The sequence below is a fragment of the Malaclemys terrapin genome, chromosome 3 (genome assembly GCF_027887155.1).
Source record: "Malaclemys terrapin pileata isolate rMalTer1 chromosome 3, rMalTer1.hap1, whole genome shotgun sequence".
In the NCBI taxonomy this organism is placed as follows: domain Eukaryota; kingdom Metazoa; phylum Chordata; order Testudines; family Emydidae; genus Malaclemys; species Malaclemys terrapin.
The window spans coordinates 197,140,221-197,162,004 of record NC_071507.1 but is presented as its reverse complement, the minus strand read 5'-3'; the positions used below and the strand labels follow the sequence as shown (position 1 = coordinate 197,162,004).

Sequence of the window (21,784 nt, the reverse complement as noted above, 5' to 3'; positions counted from 1 at the left end):
AATCCGGTGCACAAAAACAGCCAGGAGAAAGTAAAGCATCTTTGCGGCACAGTGCCATTCAGGATTTCAGCATCATTAGAGACAAAAAACACACACACAAAAAGAGGAGCTAGACAATCCCCATATTTAGGGTGCTGGTGATATACTGAGTTGCAGAACTCTTGTTTTGATCGAAGTGATATTTAAAGTACGTCTGCTGCAATTAATAATACTGAATATTATAAACAGCACCAGTGTATGTTAAAGAAATGAAATTAGCAGGCCCTTGCTTCCTTGTGGAAGTAACAATATCGTTATTTACACCTGGCAAACATCTACGGCCTGTCCAAATCCTTGTAGTCAATGGAACGACCACGCATTGACAACAGTTTGGAGAGGTCCTTAGTACAGATTGAAGTTCCAGCAAATAGCTCCCCCTGGAATGTTACTTGCAAGAGGGGATTTTGTGTGCATCTGAGTGTATCAGTTTTATACAATGTTATCAACTTTTTTATATATAGGATTTCTCCCCTGCAATCTTTTGCATCCAAGCAATTAAAGGAAGGTATAACATCCTTGTAAAGCCTAAAAATAACATTTATAACAAGACAATCATGTGAGCCATGAATTTATGGAGGTTATTGTAGATCTAACATGATACATTTAACAGCTTTTGCCAGGACCAAGCTGTGATTTTTTCCCATTATTTTTGCCATCACTAACCACCATCATTAACAATAACAGTTAAAAGTATAGACACAAACTGTTGATGAGTCAAGCCGGGCAAAGCCCAAGGGCGCTGCTTGTGCCATTAACAAAGGCTTAAACAAAGACTGTGAATGGCTATCCAACTACAGAAGCAGTTTCTCCTCCCTTGGTGTTCACACCTCAATTGCTATCAGAGCACCTCACCCTCCCTGATTGAACTAACCTCGTTATCTCCATACTGATTTATACCTGCCTCTGGAAATTTCCATTACTTGCGTCTGATGAAGTGGGCATTCACCCATGAAAGCTTATGCTCCAATACTTCTGTTAGTCTTAAAGGTGCCACAGGACCCTCTGTTGCTTTTTACAGATTCAGACTAACACGGCTACCCCTCTGTTACTCTATACCTATTTGATTATTCCACTATATTTCTCAGTGTAGACAAGCCCTTATATTATTTTTGCCAGCACCAGAGCTCTAGGGATCCAGCCCGGACTAAGTTTGTCTTCCAGAGAAAGTGATTCCCAGGCTGTTTTCCCCTTCTCAGAGAAACTCTTTTTTTTTTTTTTTTTTTTTTTTAAAGCCGACCCTCCCGGTGCATGCCTGAGCCCAACTACCACACTGCTCAGTGCTTTGTTGTTAAACAGCCCAGGTGACAGCGCTTGCTTTTGCCTGAGATTGGCCGTCTGGGCAAAACCAGCCAGGCCACATAAGAATATCCCCCATGATGGTTTCTCCGTTGTTTGGCTGTTGCACTGACTCATATGCAATGGCTTGTAGTCACAGGTCTTGTGTCTGTCGGGAGTGTGTGTAACACCAACAGACCCCAGTCATCGGTGTGGGGATCAAACCTGGGGCTTCTGGAGTTTAGTGCATGAGCCTCTACGGCATGAGCTAAAAGCCACCTGGCCCTTAGCTAAGGCTGTAGAACAGACTCATTAATCTCTCTGTAAGTGGTCTCAGTGCCACAGCACCGCACCCAGGAGGTGTGTGGGTTACATGTGCTGAAAATGTCTGCTCCCCCTGACATTCCCACCTTCCATCTCAGGAATCCTAGATAGAAATCATGTTTTGGGGTTCAGCTCAATCTTCATTACCAGCCCCCCTCCCTCATATTCAGCACCAAGGAGTTTCAAATGTGTGCTCACTGGAGGCCCAGGTTGGATAAATGGGGTACAGCAGTGGTATCTCTGCTAAGGGCCAATTTTACACCTAGTGAAGGAGACTTGCTAGTTTTTAAGGGCTAGACTCTGCTAGGCCTATTCTAATTAGCTTCTTACTCCACTTAGTCCTACTGATTTTAATGGCACAACTCGCAGCACAAGAAGTACTCCGTGTGAGGGAGCGTGGCAGGGTCTGGCCCTGTATCTACTCATTGTGCATGGTCTGTTTCTTGTGCTGCCGTTGGGTCTCTGGGAGTAAGCCTAGAAAATTCCAGCCTGTCCAAGCAGAGTGGATCCCATTAGCCTCAGACCATCCGTGTCCCAGCATATTATTGCATGAGCCTGCAGTGACACAACTTGATGCAGTGAGCCACTGACCTGTTGTTAGGATGAGCCCTTTAGAGCCCATTACTTCCTGCTCATCTAGGTAGTGAACTGACACAACTAGTAAGGGATACTTTGTCACCAGGGCTAGGAGCCAACATTTCAAACCCACCCCTAAGCTTCAGATCATCCCTCCCAGTCGCCAGATTTCCCCTCTCTCTCCATGAGAGGTTTACTATCACTGAGCCGTTCTCTTCCATTCTTTCTCAGCAGGCCCTTTACATACCCCAGTTCAGAGCAAAAGCCCCCTCCCCCCCCATATTTCCAAGGGAGTGGGACTGTGGGGGGGGGGTCTGTCCTTCTTCTACAGCCTGGAAAGGAGACACTGGGGCACCCCTTTTCCTCCAATCCACTGGTAAACACCTCCTCCCTCTTTCTTCACCCCTCCCCAGAGTGTGTCTTGATAGGTTTGGCGATTGACAGAGAGATCACAAGGCTCCTGGTCCTAGGACCATAAAGAAATAGTCTGGTTTCCCCCAAGATATTCAACTATCCCTCCCTGGGACCACTTCCTCTCTCCCAGCACCTGCTACTCCCAATTCTCATCCCTTTGTTTACTTCAGAATTCATGCAATGGAGTAGCCTCATGTTAAAGGGCTGGTGTACCCCATAATACCCCCACTTCCCCCCATTGGGAGGCAGTATTATATTAATCTCCCCAGAGAAGTGAAATCCCAACACTTGGTCTCATTGAAGGTCGATTTTCAGTGGCTGGACATGGTCTGGAGATCTGGGTGGGAACAGGCATGTGGAAATGTTGACCTGCATGCCCTGCTGTGTTGCAAAGGCAGGGAGACAACAGAAGCTGTTTGGAAATTTTGCTCATCTGCTGTGTCAAAATCACATTGGTTTGTTTGGCTGCCATATCTCATTAAAACTCAGGTCTGTGTTATGGCTGCTTAGCAATTCAATGTATTTGCGACAGAAAGGCATCAGCTTTGGGAGGGGTTTGCAAACATCAGAAGCTCTGCAATGAGTATTCATTTCTGACGTGTTATTTCTTTGCTTTGTGAAATGTTTTAATTTGGTATAGAACCATCAGGGCCGGCTCCAGGCACCAGCGAAGGAAGCAGGTGCCTGGGGCGGGCAATAGAAAGGGGCAGCAGTCCGTCCGTTGCTGGGGTGGCACGTCCGGGTGTTCGGCGGCAATTCAGCAGCGGGTCCTACACTCCCTCTCTTCACTTGTCAGCAGCACTTCGGCGGCAGCTCAATCATCACTTCTTTTTTTTCCCACCGCTTGGGGCGGCAAAAAAGCTGGAGCCGGCCCTGAGAACCATAGAATCATAGAAGCATAGGGTTAGAAGAAACTGCCAGGGTCATCTAGTCTAACCCCCTGCAAAGATGCAGGATTTGTTGTGTCTAAGCCATCCAATACAGATGGCGATCCAGCCTCCTTTTGAAAAACTCTAGTGAAGGATATTCCACGAGCAGTTTGTTCCATTGTCCTACTGTTCTCACAGTTAGGAAGTTTTTCCTGAGATTTAATCTAAATCTGCTCTGCTGTAGTTTGAACCCATTCCCTCTTGTCCTGCTCTCTGTGGCAAGAAAGAACATTTATTTCTCCATCTTATTTTATGGAGGTCTTTCAAGTATTTGAAGACAGCTATCATGTACCCCCTTAATCTCCTCATTTCCAAACTAAACATACCCAGTTCCTTCAGCCTCTGCTGAACTCCAGCACGGTTCTGATGGCTACAGCAGTAGGAGTCACAGAAGCCCACTAGAGCAGCATTTCTCGCGGGCCCCACTGATCAACTCCTCCCCGTCCCTCCCAGCACCTCCTGCAGACTAAGAGTCTGGCAGCCCATTGGGGCTAAGGCAAGCAGCCGACACATCCCTGCGACCCCTAGAGAGGCAGGGGGTCTCCGTGCGCTGCCCCCATCCCAAGTGCCGATTCCTCAGCTCCCATTGGCTGGGAACTGCATCCAATAGAAGCAGCGGGGGTGATGCATGAGGGCGGGGCAACATGCAGAGACCCACTGCCTCCTGTCCCTCCCGCCTCGCCAAGACCGCTGCCAGAAGGATATGCCGGTCGTTTTTGGGAGCCGCCACAGCCCAGAGCCCACACCCCGCACCCAAACTCCCTGAGAGCTTGCACCCAAATTCCCTCCCAGAGCCCACACCCCGCACTACCTTCTGCATCCAAACTTCCTCTCAGAGCCCAGAGCCTGCACCCCAGATCTCCTCCTGCACCCCAACCCCCCTCCCCAGCCTGGTGAAAGTGAGTGAGGGTGGGAGAGAGAGCAATGGAGGAAGGGGGTGATGGAGTGAGCAGGGGGCAGGGCCTCAGAGAAGAGCAGGGTGGGGGCGGGGACTCGGGGAAGGGGGCAGAACAAGGGCTCAGCAAGGAGGCTTGGGGGTCCCTGAACATTTTTAACTCAAAATGAGGGTCCTCGGATGGCTAACGTTTGAGAACCACTGCACTAGAGTGCTCCCAACTCTTTAGAGGGATACTACCCAATTCCTATACACCACATAACACCACCCTCCCCACACACATATATTCATGGCTCACAGTATCCCCCTAATGATGAGGGATATTTTGAGTTTTTACCAGGATTTAAAACCTCTCTGTAAGGTACAGAGAAGAGAAATAAACCCATATACACAAACAGTTGTATGCTATGCCACTTCCAGAGGGAGCTATTTCCTGAATGCCTCTTTGAAACATGGGGCCTCATTGAAAGCCCACTAAAGTTACAGAGACTCTTTCCATTCACTTCAGTCAGTTTTGGACCAGGCCAACCTCCCATTGACTTCCATGGGGCCAGAATTTCACTCGAGAGTGTAATATCCTCCTGGCAAGGACATGTCAGCAGTATTGATGACACAGAAAATATGGAATTTATTATTAATAACAATGTCATAAACATCCAGGCATGGGGCATAATCCCTGGCATATTTTAGGCCTAAACCATTAAAACATGTCAGATAGTAGATGCTGAGTCTGTGGTTCACAGAGGAGTTAAATTGAGTAACAGCAACAGTCCCCAGCTAAGCTGACCACAGTCTCTTACTAAGTTCTGAAGTAACTTCATCTTTTATCAGTCTCTTCTATATTATATGCTTTATGCCTAGAAGTTCATAATAGAGCTATTGTAGATCAAGCTGTGACTTGATATGGCAGTATAACCGATTATTTTAGAAACTACGTAGAAAATTAAAATTTATCTTGAGCATTCTGCAACAGAGCCATTGGTTTAAGGAAGTTTAATTGACACAATGCTTTCACTGGAAAAAGTATTGCAATCATTTTGGAGAAAGTCAAATATTATAAATAGAAACCTTATGTGTGTGTATGTGTTAGTGTGTGCATACGTGTATGTGCACCTAACTAGTCATGAACAAAGGTATAACACTGCATTGCTTTATAATAAAGAAGCTGATACACCCAGTTGTTATGTTGTGAAGCCAATGAAAAGTGAAAATCTGTAAAGTGAATCCCACTGAAATATTATTAGGCCTGTATGACACTTGGCTTGATCTTCTGTCTGACTGCCAGTTCCACAGAAATCTCATAACATATGTAGTCATCCTCCTAACTATCAAACAAAGTGTAGAGAATAACCAGGTATGGGTACAGAGGGGACAGCTATTTTGTCTTATAGTCCAGTAAATGTTAATATTATTTGTGGTGAACCAACCAATTGCATCAAATTACTTGTAGCATGATGACCTATGAAACAGGAACAGAATAATTAAGGAATGGAAAAAGAGTTTAACAAATCTCTCCAGACTCCAAAATAGACATTTCTGTAGACAGCTTAATGTGCTGACAGAGAAACTGCCATCTGGGGAAGGATACGGAGTTGAGCCAAGCTGGCCAAGGGCCACACCATGGTGAGGACTCCAGGAAGAGGCTTGCACAAAAGGCCTGCAGAGGGGGACTGATAATCAGAACTAAACCAGAAGGGGATCAGCATGTGTCTCAAGACATTTTGCACAAACCAGTGTGACCTATTTTCCTTATGAGCTGCAGAGCCCCTGTGCTTTGCAAATGAGATATGAAATATAGAAGGGGAATAGCCCTGTGGTCAGACAGGTACCCTTGCTGCCCCCATGAAAATCCAATGGATTTGACTCAATTAGGACCAGTCTAAAATCACCATTACCCCTCCGTGTTCTTGTCACTGTGTATTGCTATGGCTTGTTGCTTAAACCCAACTTTCTATCTGCATTGCACAGGCTCTTCCTATCACAAACCACACAGAACTGAACATCCAGATGAGACACAGACAAATGAAGTCTGGAGAACTGCTTTCAAAATACCCTTTCTCCCCGGGGAAAGTACACTCATCTGGGAGCCCGGAGACCATAAATTGAAATATAACTTATTCTGCTGACTAGCATTAATAATTCTGTGCTGTTCAGAATCCAAAATATAAAGCCAGGCCTCATGCCCCACTGAGAGGTTACACAGCTGGGAATAGGACCCAATCTGTAAAATGGCAAACCCTCATTTCAGTGTCTTAGCCCCCTATTGTCTCTAGGAAAGAATTTGCCACATCTCTATGCTTGAATTCATCCTTGGAAATGCCATTATCACTCTTGGAAATGTCTGGCAATGGGACACTACGGGCAGAAATGACAATGTATCAGTTTAAGGTTTGGGCTCCTATCTGTGGTTGGGGATAGTTTTGTGAAAATACATCTACCTCCAGTTTAAAAAAATATCAGCTCTTTTTTACCCTGCCCAGCTGAATGCTAATTAAGACTTTCTTTGTACAGAATGCTCCTGGGCTCAGAGCAACAGAACGTAATGTACATGCCTTGAAAGTAGCTGTTACACTCTGCTATGTCCCCCCAATTTTCTTAAATTTGGAGTGTGCTTTCTAAAGGATATTTGCTGTTTCAGGTAAGTTCAGTATTCCACAGAAATATCTGTTCCTTTTCTTCTTATATCCAAGGTTTTGTTTAATACTCTTGCCGGCTCAGCACACATGACCCAGCTCAGGAAAAAGGCAGGAAAGGAGGCTTTTAGCAAATTTTGTGCTGCCTAGATTCTGGGTTGCTTGAGGCTGGAGTGTTCTCAGCATATATTATAACCATCCCAGTGGCTGTTTTTCCATAGCAGATGCTTTATCCAGGCTGGCTATGGGATACTTCACAGCGTGGAGCAGTCCACTATCTCACAGCGTGGAGCAGTCCACTATCTCACAGCGTGGAGCAGTCCACTATCTCACTAGTGCTCACTGCTACAGGGATTGCCCCTTTAAACCTAACAGCCTGCAGCGACCTCTCCAGCACCACCACAATTGTTTTCAATAAGTCTTGGAGCACTGGGACAGTTCCAGAAGACAGGAAGAACGCTAATGTGTCATTTTTTTAAAAAGCTTCAATGGGAGAACTTGGGTAATTACTGGCCTTTCAGCCTGACATCAATCTTGGGCAAGATAATGGACCAGATGATAAGGGACTCGTTTAATACAGAATGAAAGGAAGATAATATAATTATTGCAAAGCAACATGGATTTATGGAAAAAAGATCCTGTCAAACAAACTTGATAGCTTTTTTTGATGACATAACAAGTTGGGTTGATTGAGTTAATAGTGTTGATGCAATATACTTAGACTTAAGTGGATGAAAAACTGGCTAACTGATAGGTCTGAAAATGTTGTTGTAAACAAGGAATTGTCATTGAATGGTTGTGTTTCCAGTGGGATCTCATAGGGATCGGTTCTTGGCCCTATGCTATTTCACATTTTGATCAATGACATGGAAGAAAACAAAATAATCACTTCTAAAGTTTGGAAGTGACACAAAAATAGGGCGAGTGGTAAATAATGAAAAGGACAGTTCAGTGCTTCAGATTGATCAGGACTGCTTAGTCAACTGGGTGCAAGCAAAATATATGCATATTAATACGTCAAAATTTAAATGTATATCTCTAGAAACAAAGAATGTGGGCCATACTTACAAAATGGGGGATTCAGTGACTCTGAAAAAGATTTTGGGGGTTGTGGTTGATGATAAACTGAACATGAGTTACCAGTATGATTCTGTGGCCAAAAGATCTAATTCAGTCTTGGGTTGCATAAATATCTCATGTAGAAGTAGAGAAGTTATTTTTCCTCTGTCTTTGGCGCTGGTGTGACTGATGCAGGAATAGCATGTCCCATTATGGTTTCCACAGTTCAAGAAGATGTCGATAGATTGGAGAGGGTGCAGAGAAGAACCACAAGAATAATTAAAGGACTAGAAAACATGCCTTATACTGATAGACTCAAAGAATTCAATCTATTTAGCTTAAAAAAGAGAAGATTAAGCGTTGACTTTATGACAATCAATAAGTATCTACGTGGGCAACAAATATTTAATAATGGGCTCTTCGATCTAGCAGAGAAATTTATACCACGATCCAATTGCTGGAAGTTGAACCAAGACAAATTCATACAGGAAATAAGATGTAAATTTTGAACAGTGAGGGGAATTAACCTTTGGAACAATTTACTAGAAGTTGAGGTGGGATTCTTCATCACTGATCATTATTATATCAAGTTTGGATGTTTTTCTAAAAGATCTGCTCTAGGAAATCTTTTGGGGAAGTTCTATGGCATGTGTTACACAGATGGTCATACTCGATCATCCCAATGGTCCTTTCTGTCCTGGGAATCTATGAATCTCCATAAAGAAAATGGATAAAATTTAAATGACAATTTTGTATTGTATTTAGACCAGCTCTCACATTTAATTAGCCATGGTTCTTTCTGGCATTATGCCACAGCTAGATTTATTTTTTTGTGATGTGAATTTTAACGTTGCAGGCTGTTAATAGGAATTACATTAAAAAATAGAGTGAAACTGCCTTTCCTGCTACACAGAGATGGGTGATGGGAAGGGAGATCCATGTTTAGATGTCTGGTATTTACCTGGTGAAACAGTAGGCAGGTACCTGTTTAGATACATATGATTATCCCCATTAAAACTCTGTAGCAGAACATTGCAATTGGGAAAATGAATCCCCTGCTCTGAAGATAACCAGGAATATCTGCACTCACTAGTCAGTGATTGGGCAATTCCTGCTGTGCCTTTCATTTGTAATCAAATGTTTTATTATCCCTTTTCTTACGGATGTCCACAAAAAATCTCAGTGTTTCTTTTCTTTCAATGTGACTGAATGTTCTGGCAGGATGCCTGGGAATCTGGGAGTCATCCCTTCACTTCTAAAATCTCTGAGTTCTGCCTCAATGGAAGTCAGAAGCACTGACTTGTTTGGGCTGCAGAGAACCTCATGAGCTGGAGAAAGTCCTGATGGGGGCCCTTCTTCTACCAATCATAGAAGATTTGTTATGCTCCTTTTAATAAAAGGAAGTTGTTGTAAGATCACATTGCTGAAATATGTACACTTGTGTTGTTATGAGTGGAGGAGGTGGAGGGTGGGGGCTGTTTCTATCGTTTGTCTCCTTAGAAATCCATTTCTTTAATCTTTTTAAGATTAGAAATGAAATAAAATACTCTTAAAAAGTCCCTCTTCTTTGTTAATGCCACATATGGGTGTTTATAGACCATGCTCAGTACATCTCTGTATGATTCAATGAGCTCATCTGGCAGATCTTTACCTCTGCCTTACTCCTGTTACAAATCCCTGTGGTTTGTGTGGTTATCAGAGCTGAGTTCAGTCACAGCCTGACCATACGGTGTTTAGCCTTCCCCTCAGTGCTGCCATGGTACCTAGACTCTCCCCACTGCTCTGTAACACCCTACTCCCAGGACTCCTTGTCATGGATAGATCCATCTGCTTCCCTTGCAGAATATAAGGTACAGCACAAAACCTCTAAATATTTTGCTGTGCAAATTGAGCCCCAGGGAGCTCTGAGAGATTCTCCAAAAAGGAGGCCACATTGAGGAGAATAAAAGGATTTAGGCAAAGTTTCTTTAAGATCTAAGGCCTGAATTTGCTCCCTGTTTTCCTGACTGGCATAAACCTGGTATGATTCCACTGAAGACATCATCATTGGGGAGGGATAGTTCAGTGGTTTGAGCATTGGCCTGCTAAACCCAGGGTTGTGAGTTCAATCTTTGAGGGGGCCATTTGGGGATTTAGTGCGGGATTGGTCCTGCTTTGAGCAGGGGGTTAGACTAGATGACCTCCTGAGGTCCCTTCCAACCCTGATATTCTATGATCATTACTCTGGTGTGAAACTGTCATGAGGGAGAAGAGACTCAGGTGCAGAACTCTTAATGAAGAGAGCAAAACATGTTTACACAAGGGAAATGTTTCAGCTATTTCTGTGGGTCACCTGATATCCCAGAAAATCATATCCTATCCCATCTTGCATGAGCCTCAGTTGTGGGCCTGTCCCAGATATTTGCCACTGTGCCAAAGGGAAAACCTGAGTGTGTGAGGTGAGCAACATTTGGCCCTTTAGGTAAGATTTCACACAATGCTGTCCTAAGTGCTGTGCTGAAATCCCAACATGTTACATCAATGACGAGCCACTGAGCCACTCATTTTATTATTCTATCACACAGAGCAGTCAGGTGTGTCTGGCAAGGATTGTTGTCTTCAAACCCACGTCCTGCTCCTGTCCAGTGTTCCATTATCCCCTCCATCCAGACTCTTTTCTTTTATGCTTTGATCTACCGGGGTAGAATTTAATTCTCACATAGTAATTTCCAGCATCACTCTGGTAACAGACTCCCAGGATGGTTTATAGTTCAGTCTCTAGAGGACACTGAGAAAGTCAGGGGTTAGTTCCTTGCTCTGCAATAGAATCCATATGTGACCTTGGTCATGTCATTTTGGAACAGATTTGTAAAGGTATTTAGGTACCTAAAAATGCAGCCATGTGTCCAATGAACTTTCAAAAATCTATGCACTTGAGATGTCTAAATAACTTTACAAATCTGGCCCTTTTGTCTCTCTGGCCCTCTGTTCCTCACCTGTTAAATGGGGTTAATAATACCTCATCTGTCTTGTCTCTTCTGATTGGAATCTGGTTGGATCAGACACAATATTTTCCTAGGAATATGTGCAGTGCTTAGCAGAAAGGGGCTCTAATCTAAAGGCCTCTAAGCACAACCATAATAATAACCATTGAAGGTATGGTTTGAACAAAAAGTTCCCCGGTGCTGCATAATAACAAACACTCATTGACTACAACAATCTGCATCTTGGCAGGCCCTTGGGAGAGGCTAGAACAAACTCACACAAGAAAGCTTCCTAGATAATGCACCCAGTGTGTTTAGCGCAGGGTAGAATTCATGGATGTTGCTCTAAAGTTCTCAAGCCAGCAAGAGACATGTCAGATGAAACCTACAGAAGAAGACAATTTCAACCTGACATGTCCACAGCCTCAGAGCACCCTCTGGAGTCTGACCCCCACCTTCCCAGCGATCAAACTCTCCCTAACACCCTAAGAATGGCCAGTTCCACCAGTATTTTTAGATCGCTAGCTGAAGCAGAACTAGCGTGGGTGCATCTACCCGAGCCACCTCAAGCCCCAGTATAAAGATACCCTTAGAGGATGTGAGAATTAAAAAGCTCTGCACAGCAGGGGAAGGGAGATATCAAGGGCTCATCATACATGATTACTGTAATTTCAAAAGTATCTTAAACTGGCATTCCTGGCTCTCAACCACTTCAGGACAGCAGCGGCAGAAAGATGCTCCTTCTAATTTAGCATCATCCTTCAAGTAGGAATCTGCTGTCTCACAGTGCAACCTGCTGGACTTTAGTCACTCTACAATGAATACAATGATGGAAAGATGACAAGCTCTGCCTAATTAAGGCTAGGATAAAACATTTCAAATGTAGATTTTTTCACATCAAGTGGATTAAAAAAAAATCTGCCTGAAATTTCTGATGTGTGGTACAATGGTAAATTGTTGTTTCAGGGAACCATCGGGATGGGATGAGAAATGAATTTGGGGAGGATCATGTTCCATTGAAATAATCAAAAACTTTTCCTTTAGCAAATTTCGTATCATCCCTTTGTGCACAAAAGTGTGCTTGATTCTGATCTCAGTTATGCCAGTTTTATGCCATTGTAACTATGATGGTGGCTTCCGTGGAGTTACCATTGATTTACAGCAGTCTGTGTACCAGGAAGGAGAATCAGGACTTACACCGGAATCCAGATTGGCCTGATTTCCTCTGTGGCCCTCAGTTTGGATGATGAGTTTTGGCACATAGGGAGGGGGTCTAGATGCCATGCCGCTCCACGATGGGTGTTACACACCGTATGGTCAATCTGTGACTGAACCCAGCTCCTCTGACACCACAAACTGAAAGGATTTCTTCAAGTTGTAAAAATTAAAAATCTACACAGAGGAGCTCACTGAAATCTACAGAGATGTGTGGACTATGGTCTACAAACAGCCAGGTGAGGAAATAACATGAGATAGGGCAGTTTTCAGGGTATTTTATTTTATTTTATTTTATTTTAAATTTTAAAAAATGAAACAAGATGGATTTCTAAGGATGACAAATGATAGAAACAGCCCCCTCGCCTCCCATCTACACATCAGCAAGATTATTTCAAACCAAATGTTTTTTGTTAGAAGGAGAGTAACGAATCTTATAGGGGAGATACAAGGGCTCCCTTCTGGAATTTCTCCAGCTCATGAGGTTCTTTTCAGTCCAAATGAATTGCACTTCAGGGGTTCCATTGAAGCAGGATCTGATGAATTTAGAAACAAATGGCTCTCTGCCGGATTCCCAGAGATCCTGCCTACACAATCAGTCAGAAAATCGCCTGTACAAAGAAAAGAGAATCAGATTTTGTGATGATTTCCCATAGAACAGGAATAATATGATGTTTGATTTCAAATCAAAAGGCACAGGAGGAATTCCCAAGTAACACTATGGTGAGTGAAGGGGTTCCTAGTTAACTCCAGCACAGGGAATTCATTTTCCGCACTGCGACATTCTGTTACAGAGGTTTAATAAAGATACCCGTATGTATATAAGCAGGTGAACTGGCTGCCAATGCAAACTATACTGCAGAAAAGGACAACTCTCATCCAGGTTCAGTTGTTCTATCACACACACCTTGGGCACAGCTGAAGCGAAAATGATGGATAATTACTTAGGTGATAAATAAGTTACTCTTAAAAAATGAAGGGAAATTCCAGTTCTATATGAAAGCTGACTCCATTCTGGTGGCAGTTGCACATTAGCAACCCAGCCTGATGATAGCGTGGATCTCTGTGCACGCTCAGCGAATCAACCAGGAGAGATGCCGAGCAGCTGCATGGCCACTCCAGCCTACATGGCTCTCACTCTGCCAGCCCAAGGGCCTCCCAGCTTCACATCGCCTGCCCTTGTCCTGCGTCTCTGTGTTTTAGTAGGTAGGAAAATCTCTCACCCTCCCAGTTGCTTCTTGGGGAACTGTACTTGATGCAACATTAATATGTCCCGATTGGGTGTTGTGGAGGAAAAAGTTTGCTAGGGCCTAAACTTTAGTTGTCTAGGGCCTGAACTTTGGTTCAGACCTGAACATTAGTGAAGTCTATTGTAGGTGAAAGGTTTTTAGAGGCAGAATAGAGGAAAAGTATAAAAGCAGAACTATCTATAATTATAAGACTTGTGATTCATAGTGCTGCATTGACAGTTTTGGAGAAGTCTGGAAATCGCAGTAGGACAGACTGTGAAAAACAGGAAAGCTTAGAAACCGCAATAAGGCAGACTGTGAAAAACAGGAAAGCTTGCTAAGTTATATTCCTTTTATGGAGAGTGTATTCCAAATATGGCAATAATGCTGATAAGACAGTATGTATCATGTAATTGTGGTTTTATGCTATATAAGCTGTGCAAGATTCTGTAATCGGGGGGATTGCTAGTTTACTGGTACCCCCCATGCATGCATGAAAATAAAGAGGCCTCAGGCGATTCTGATTCAAACACAACGCGTGGTCATTTTTCCACAACAGTGTCCTGAATAGTTTATGGCTGATATTGTTGAAACAGACAAAACATGAATAGAAAAGGGTAGAGATTTACAATGTGGCCAATCTAACTTTACATAGGAACCTTGATGTTTAAACCATTCAAAAACCTTCTGAATAGTGTTCACATTGACGTCACCAAGATTTTTACAACTACCTCCCTTGGTTTTCAAAAGGGGGAAAATCAAGGGCTAAGTTTCTGTACAGAGCAGTTTTAATGATGGAAGAATTCATGAGCTCTTAAATGGCTTTAAATCCTTTGTGGACTGGTACTGTTTTAATTATACAGAAGACTGAGTGCTTCTGATAATATGCCTGTGTCACCCACTGATCAATGTGTGTTACGTGTCCCCTCTGTGTCTGATCTACAGAGAATGGGAGTCTGTAACAGCCCCAGCTAGAGAGCCTAGACCTTCAGTGTGTAGAGACCCATGAGCTTCATTCTGGAGATGTCTGCTTCATTCCCCAATCTGTTGGGCAAGATAGCACCTAGCACACTGATGTGTTCTACAGCATCCCCGGTCTGTGAGCTCTCATACACAAGCTACTATATTTTAACAAAAACTCCTCCTATGCATTAATATTAGCAGCATCAGGACCCACATATACTGTAAGGAAGCTCAGTGAAATGCTGCACGGTGCTGGTCAACTGCAATTTTAATGAATTTGTCAGTTTCCACTCAAATATTCTTCACACTAGGTCTGTCTGGAAGGCCCCCCAAGTGAAGACTAGGACCCGTGTCCAGTTACAATGTTTTGAGTTAACTAGTTTGAAAATACTTTACCTTATTAACTTTTTTACCTTCCCTTCACACACACACAAACTTACACCCACCCTGAGGTGTCAGTAACCGCCAAACTCTTAGGCTTTTCTTTACTATAATGCTGTAGCTTTACAGTTTGAAAGCTTTATAAATACCAAGTCCCTGCAGACAGCAGCCATTTTGTTCCCAGAATGTCATAGCTTTTAATGCCAAAAGGGACCAATAAATCATCTAGTCTGACCTCCTGTAAGACATAGGCCATAGAATTTCCCCCAGTTACCCCTACATTGAGCCCAGCAACTTGTATTTGATTATCTTCCGCAAAAGCATCCATCCTTGATTTGAGACACCAAGAGATGGAGAATACGTCATTTCCTTGGTAGCTTGTCCCAATGGTTAATCACTCTCACTGTAAAAAAAATTCTTTTATTTCTAACTTGATTTGTCTGGCTTCAGCTTTCAGCCAGTGGTTCTTGTTCTGCCTTCTTTGCTAGATTAAAGAGTCCTTGAGAATCTGGTATTTTCTCCCTGTAAATATACTTAAAAACTTTAATCAAATCACTGGAGACACCACATTAGATGATGATTCCCCATTGACAAGTATATTATATTATATTATATTATATTATATTATATTATATTATATTATATTATATTATATTATAATGTGTGTTTTACTGAGATTATTTGGTGCTAGTTTTTTACTCAGAATCTTGTGCAGTGCAAGCCAAGCTTTTTGCAATAATATAATTATGTTACATCCTGGCAGTTATCTTTATCAACTAATATCAAAGTCATCTAAACATAAAGTAGGTTTTTTTTAGCAAGACTGAATATGCTAAAAACCCTGTTCACTGGCATTAACAATATTCCTAATCTTTAATTCTTTATTGAATAAGTCATCTTTTTTATTATTTTTCCAGGGATTGATGTCAAGCTCACTGGCCTCTAGTTTCCTGGGTCATCTTGCCTGTCTTTGTGCCTATTGGTATCACTCTTCCCATCTTCTGGAATTTCCCCAACATTCCAAAATGTCTCCAAAATGATCAGGGGAACAAAGATCTCCTCACTTAACTCTTTGAGGATTCTGTGACAGAAGTTATCTAGGTCTGCTGATTTAAAAATGTTTATCCCTAGTAGATGCTAACATCCTCCTTAGTTAATAATGGACTAGATAGAAGTCACCATCCTCTTGTAATATCAATACATCAACCTGCTTCTTTTCGCATACAGAACAGAAATATTTAGTGAACACTTCTGCCGTCTGTGCTTCATTATTCACATTTTTTCACTATCTAGAAATGGATCCGTACCATTGTAAAGATTTCGTTTCTTCCTAATATTTTAATACAATGCTTTCTTGTCCTTAGCCCTCCCAGCTATGGTTCCTTCCCTCTTGTCCTTAGCTTCCCTTTTCATATTACTGCACTTCACTACTTCCTATTTAGATTAATTGCTCTTTCCTCTGTATCCCATTTGTTATAGATATTGTTTTATTTCTAACTTTCACCTTCACTTCTCCTGCGTACTGATACACAGTAGACACAGCCTCTGAACACTCTCCTCCAGACTTTTGTTTTTCCTGCTTGATTTCTGATTCTAAAATATAAAAGCAATGTAGACAATGGCACATTTGGGCCCCAATCCCTTTGTATACATGAAGCTTTTGCAGCATATGGAGGCTTTAAAAGTGCCATTAAGAGGCTTGGGGAAAATTCTTCCAAAGCATGAGCAGCGCATGGTTGCCATAATAGGTCTATGCTGTTCCTGTTGCAAATGATGGGGTAGTGCTGGAGATGTTGCTGGGAGCTGTCAGGTGTAAGGGGGCAATCCCAGTAGCACTGAGCACTGCAGAGAATCTGGGCTGCTCCAGGCTGTCCAGGAGCCTGGGTAAGGCTGTTGTATGCAATAGAAGCCAATGGGATGTTCTAATACAGGATTTCTCAAATTGGGGGTTGGGACCCCTCAAGGGGTCACGAGGTTATTTCCTGGGGGGTTGAGAGCTGTCAACCTCCACCCTAACCCCCCCTTTTCTTCAGCAGTTATAATGGTGTTAAATATATAAAAATTTGTGTTTAATGTATACACTCAGAGGCTTGCTATATGAAAGCCATCTCCAGTACAAAAGTTCGTGAACCACTGTTCTAATACATGGTGAGGCCACTCCTGCCCCCAGGTGGCCTAGAATGTGAGCAGCACAAAATGTTCTTGAAGCCTCCTTTGACCCCTACCCATGGGCCACCTCTGCTGAGTCTCCAAGAGCATTAAACAACAGCTCAGATGTAGGAAGGAGAGGAAACAGGCATTTCTGTTCATGCTACAATGTCTGCCTTGTGGAAACTTGAACTTACCCGCGACAGCACAAAAAGCGTCCAGTGCATATATCAATGACTTTATAATTGAAGGGACATCTCTTATAGGAGCAGGTGCCCCCACGGTATTTACAGAGCTTGAAGGGATCCTGAGCCTCAGAGAATTCTGCAGAAAGAAAAAGAGTCAGTCATCATTCTGCAGAGCCGGGTAAATAAGCGCAGTGATTCCAAGAGGACAGGCATTTCCCATTCACTGACGCCTGGCCACGTCAGCCCAAAAGTTCAAATCCAAAAATGTATCACAGCTTTAGTGCTATTGAAATGGGTGTAGTGCTGTGACCTTTTTAGTGGCTGCCACTAAGAAGAGAATGGAGAAAGTTAATTAAAGAGGGGCGCTAGCTCTTGGGCTGCAGAGTTGAAAACCGGAGCTCTCAGCATGGTGTCCTTTGCCTCCCTTGGCCTTTAAGTGATGGAAAGCATTTAGCTGCTCAGACCTCCAAGTTCCCTGAGCGGCTGCTGCTGTGGTTTGATTCCCTCTGTCTCTAGCAGTGATGTGCCAGGCAGTATCACAAATGCAATTTGGTGAAGTAGGGTTGAACTGATTCAGCACCAGGTTGGATGACTACACATTTTTGAAAGAGAAGGGATTGAAAAAGTCCCTTCCAGTTTCAACGTATACCGGTCTGTGAGACTCTGTGCAGATGTTTTTTTTCTAAAAATTAGCTTGGAAATAATGTCTTCATGATCAGTTGTCAGGTTTTGGTTATACTCGAAGGGCCTGTTATTTTGAAAATCCAGCCCCAATGTGCACACCCAAAGCTTGTAGACTATTTAGGTTAGAACATTTTGAACTGAAGGTTGTTGGGCAACCTAGACCAGTGGTTCTCAGGACAGATTTATTGGTGGCCTCAAAGTATGGCCACCCACTCTCACACTTTTCTCATACAGCTGGAAGGGACCTTGAAAGGTCACCAAATCCAGTCCCCTACCTTCACTAGCAGGACTAATTTTTTTGCCCCAGATCCCTAAATGGCCCCCTCAAGGATTGAAGTAACAACCCTGGGTTTAGGAGGCCAATGCTCAAACCACAGAGCTATCCCTCCCCTTCACTTTAGTTATATCCCATTCTGATAGTCATTGCCTGTTAGAGGAAGAGTACGTGCAGTGCAGGTATAATATGGAGTGGTTTAAGAAGCAGCCTCAGAAAGATCTGAGAAAAACACTATGTATATTTTCCCCCCACTGGGCATAATTCAGTCAAACATTTTTTTTCCTTGGGGGCAGCAAAGACATAACCCAGATCTCTGAACAATTACCCTGCCAAATTTCATGTAAACTGCAGAGGTACTAGTGCTCCTAAGAAAAAAGTCAGAAACTTGTTTCTAATGGAAAGCATTAGGCAACCTTAGGCTCCCAGAGATCCCTCTGCATCATCCCTCACTTACATTTATATCTTACCTGGTGCGCCCTGAAGCACCAGAAAGAAAACAGCAAAGAGCAGATAAAGGATTTTCATGGCTGAAGGTCAGCTGGGAACTCAGTGTCACTGGAGAGAGGAGACACCAAGAAAAAGAGGAGTCACAGAGCGTGGGCATATGCTGAGTTCTAGAAATATTATTTTAATCCAAATGACATTTATAATATATGTTCTGTAATCTCTTAATAATAATGACCGTTATCTATACAGCTCCATAGAAATCATAGAAGGATTTCAGAGAGATACAGTTGTGTGAGGCAAAATACATTTTACAGACATGTTTTGTAACTAATTTTCCAGTGTCTTAAATTAGGTTTCTTGTGGTAGTCTCTTTCTCCTTAGCCAAAGTAGAGACTGGAGAATTATCGCACATTTACATATTTTATTAGCCAAGGCAAAATTGAAAGCAATTTAGAAACTGCAGAAAGCAGAAGAAAGATGGTTGTCTATTCATGTTTATGAAATTTATAACAATGAATTCCTGATTTGATGTTACAATTTAATAAAAAGTAACAGATCACATCAATTCGTTCAAATCCTTGTCACAGTTGTGTTACATAGACAAACTTTGCCCTAGTTCTGTACTTTGTTGGGCAGGTAACTTTGATACCGACAGAAACTATGAATCCTTTAGTGCAGATTCTTATCCATTGCTAATCAAAAGTGTTCCCCAGCGGAATTATGGGAGTGCCTGTGACAGTTATAACAAACAGCTCTAAAGTTACAATTTAGAAAATCAGACAAGTTACTAAAGATTAAGAATTACAATTCAATTAATTTTCACACTTTATGCAGATAATGATTAAAACGATTTGAATTTCTCTAGAATTATACCACTATTCTTTGCTCTTCGGCCACTTGAACTAAATATTCAAGGTTAACTACATATTCAGATAGTGGGAACAATCATTAGTTTACCAACCAATTCAAAGCTTCTTCCTGCTTTTGGGAAAGAAGTGTTGATTTCACTCAACGATAAACTCTGTATGATATCTAGGCTAAACTCTGAAACACTCAGCGTGTCTCTCAGCTCTCGTCTATGGAGGAGACATTCCCTTCTACAAATAGTTCTGGACTTTAACACTCATGACCGCATACTGAGCTACCCAAAATTTCTAGACAACTAAGATTCAGTTTGCTAGTAAAAGACATGCATACATCACACATTCTATTACAGCACACTCTGGTTTATCCAACTGGGGGATATTCGAAATTTGGATAATCAGGCATTTGGATAAACATAAGAAGTGCGAGTGAATTTAGTGCTAGAAGCCGGAGGTAGCAGAAGAGGAAGGGGCGGTGCTCATTTGCATGTTGCCCCTGCATGCTGTGGTGATGGCAGTCCCCAAGGTGCTGCATGGACAGAGCACAAAGGGAGGCAGAGAGTAGAGGATAGAAAAGGGGAAGAACAGACAGATGAGAGAGGGAAAGAGAGGGTGAGGAGCTGCAGGAGACAGGAGCCTCCTTGGTGCTGCTTGAGCATTTCCTAGCTCTGACAATCCCAGGGGAGTGAGCCGACCCTACCCCTCACTATTTCTCCTCGCACTTGTGGAGCCTAGGCCTATTAGTATCAGGACACCCTCAAGTAGCAACACAGAGGCTCCTGTTTCCTGTGGTTACTCCCCCTCTCCTCCTTCTTTCCTTCTCTTTTTCACTCCTCTGCCTCTCTTTGTTCCTCTCCCTCCTGCCCTGGTCTCTTTCTCATAACTCCTGTCCTGTCTCCCTGTGTCCTTTCACTCCTTGAACACTTCTCCTTTCAGTCTTTATCTTAACCCCCTTCATGTGTTTCTTTCTTGCCTATTGACTTTTTCTCTCCCTCCCCGCCTATTCTCTCCTCCCCACCTTCTCCCTAATTCTTCCTTTTTTTCCTTGTCCTCATCTCTAACTCTGGAAATCCTCCCAAATCACAGCTCCCACAGCCCTAAGGTTAGTTCATGAGTGGATGATTAACTAACACAGCACTACACAGGCAGCACACTGCATTCAGATAGGTACTATTTCTGGATAAAGGGAATTCAGATAACTGGATTTATCCTGCAGATGGTTTTACCTCAGTAGCTTTAAAATAACCAAGGTTTTTTGGGGGGTAAACACAATGCATGGAATTTTGCTCCTTATCCGTTGAAACTGGCATGAAGAAGGCATGTTCTCCAGGTCTCCATGGCAGGCCAGAATGGTTTCTCGAGATAGTTAGAAACTTCACTCAGGTAGTTCATTCACTCAAGGGGTTATGACAGCTGTGTTCTTCTTCTCTTTCTGGATCTCATAGTCATATCCCTAGCTAGAACTTTAAAAGAGGAGTTAATAGGGTGAGTACAAGGGAAGAGAATTTAGCAGTTACCAGGCTAGGGGCACTCTCTGTAGCCAGGTGATGGCAGTCCCGCTCGCTGTCTCTCTCAGCTTCAGGAAGTGAGGCTTTGGCACAAACAGCCTGTTTTATACAGGCTGTGAAGATTTGGATTCTTCTTGGCAAAGCTACTGCGGACGAATCAGAAAGTGACCCCCTGCACGGGGGAAAGATTTGAAATATCCAACCACCATCTGGAGGCTGGAATTCTTGCAATTTCTTTCTGTGTTGGGAAAATTCCATGGTCTTTGTGCAAAATATCTTGTGCCATCCCAGATTGTGTAAGACATGTTAGGCCACAGAGGTTTGTGTAAAATGTCTTGGGACATATAACGGACACCTGCTGATTTAGCTCTGATCAGCAACTTACTTCTTCAGGCCACTTTCCACGGGCCTCCCTGTCGTGTGGTCCTTGGCCAACTTGACACAACTCTGTATCCTTCCTCAAGTGGCAGTTTCTCTGTCAGCACTTTGAGCTGCCGGCAGAATTGTCCATTTTGAAGGTAGGAGAGGTTCTTCATGTAAAGCCATTTCACATTCCTTGATGATTCTATAAGTTTTTTTCAAAGCTTATAATGCTGCAACATAAAGTCATTTGACTCATTTGCCTGGTTTATTACTGATAATGTTGACCACAATTCAATCAATATTAAGACATAAGAACATAACAACGGCCATACTGGGTCAGACCAAAGGTCCATCTAGCCCAGTATCCTGTCTTCCGACAAGTATCAGGGGTAGCTGTGTTAGTCTGTATCC

At 42.9% G+C, this 21,784-nt stretch overlaps 1 long non-coding RNA gene across 1 annotated transcript; it reads right to left on the bottom strand.

Annotated features, from left to right (window-relative positions):
* Positions 1–12,658: 12,658 nt before the first annotated feature.
* On the bottom strand, positions 12,659–21,099 carry LOC128834870 (uncharacterized). The gene is made up of 4 exons (XR_008444509.1): positions 21,020–21,099; positions 18,660–18,747; positions 17,241–17,367; positions 12,659–12,933 (listed from the first exon to the last, which is right to left on the bottom strand). It is a non-coding gene; the product is annotated as an uncharacterized LOC128834870 (long non-coding RNA).
* Positions 21,100–21,784: the final 685 nt, after the last annotated feature.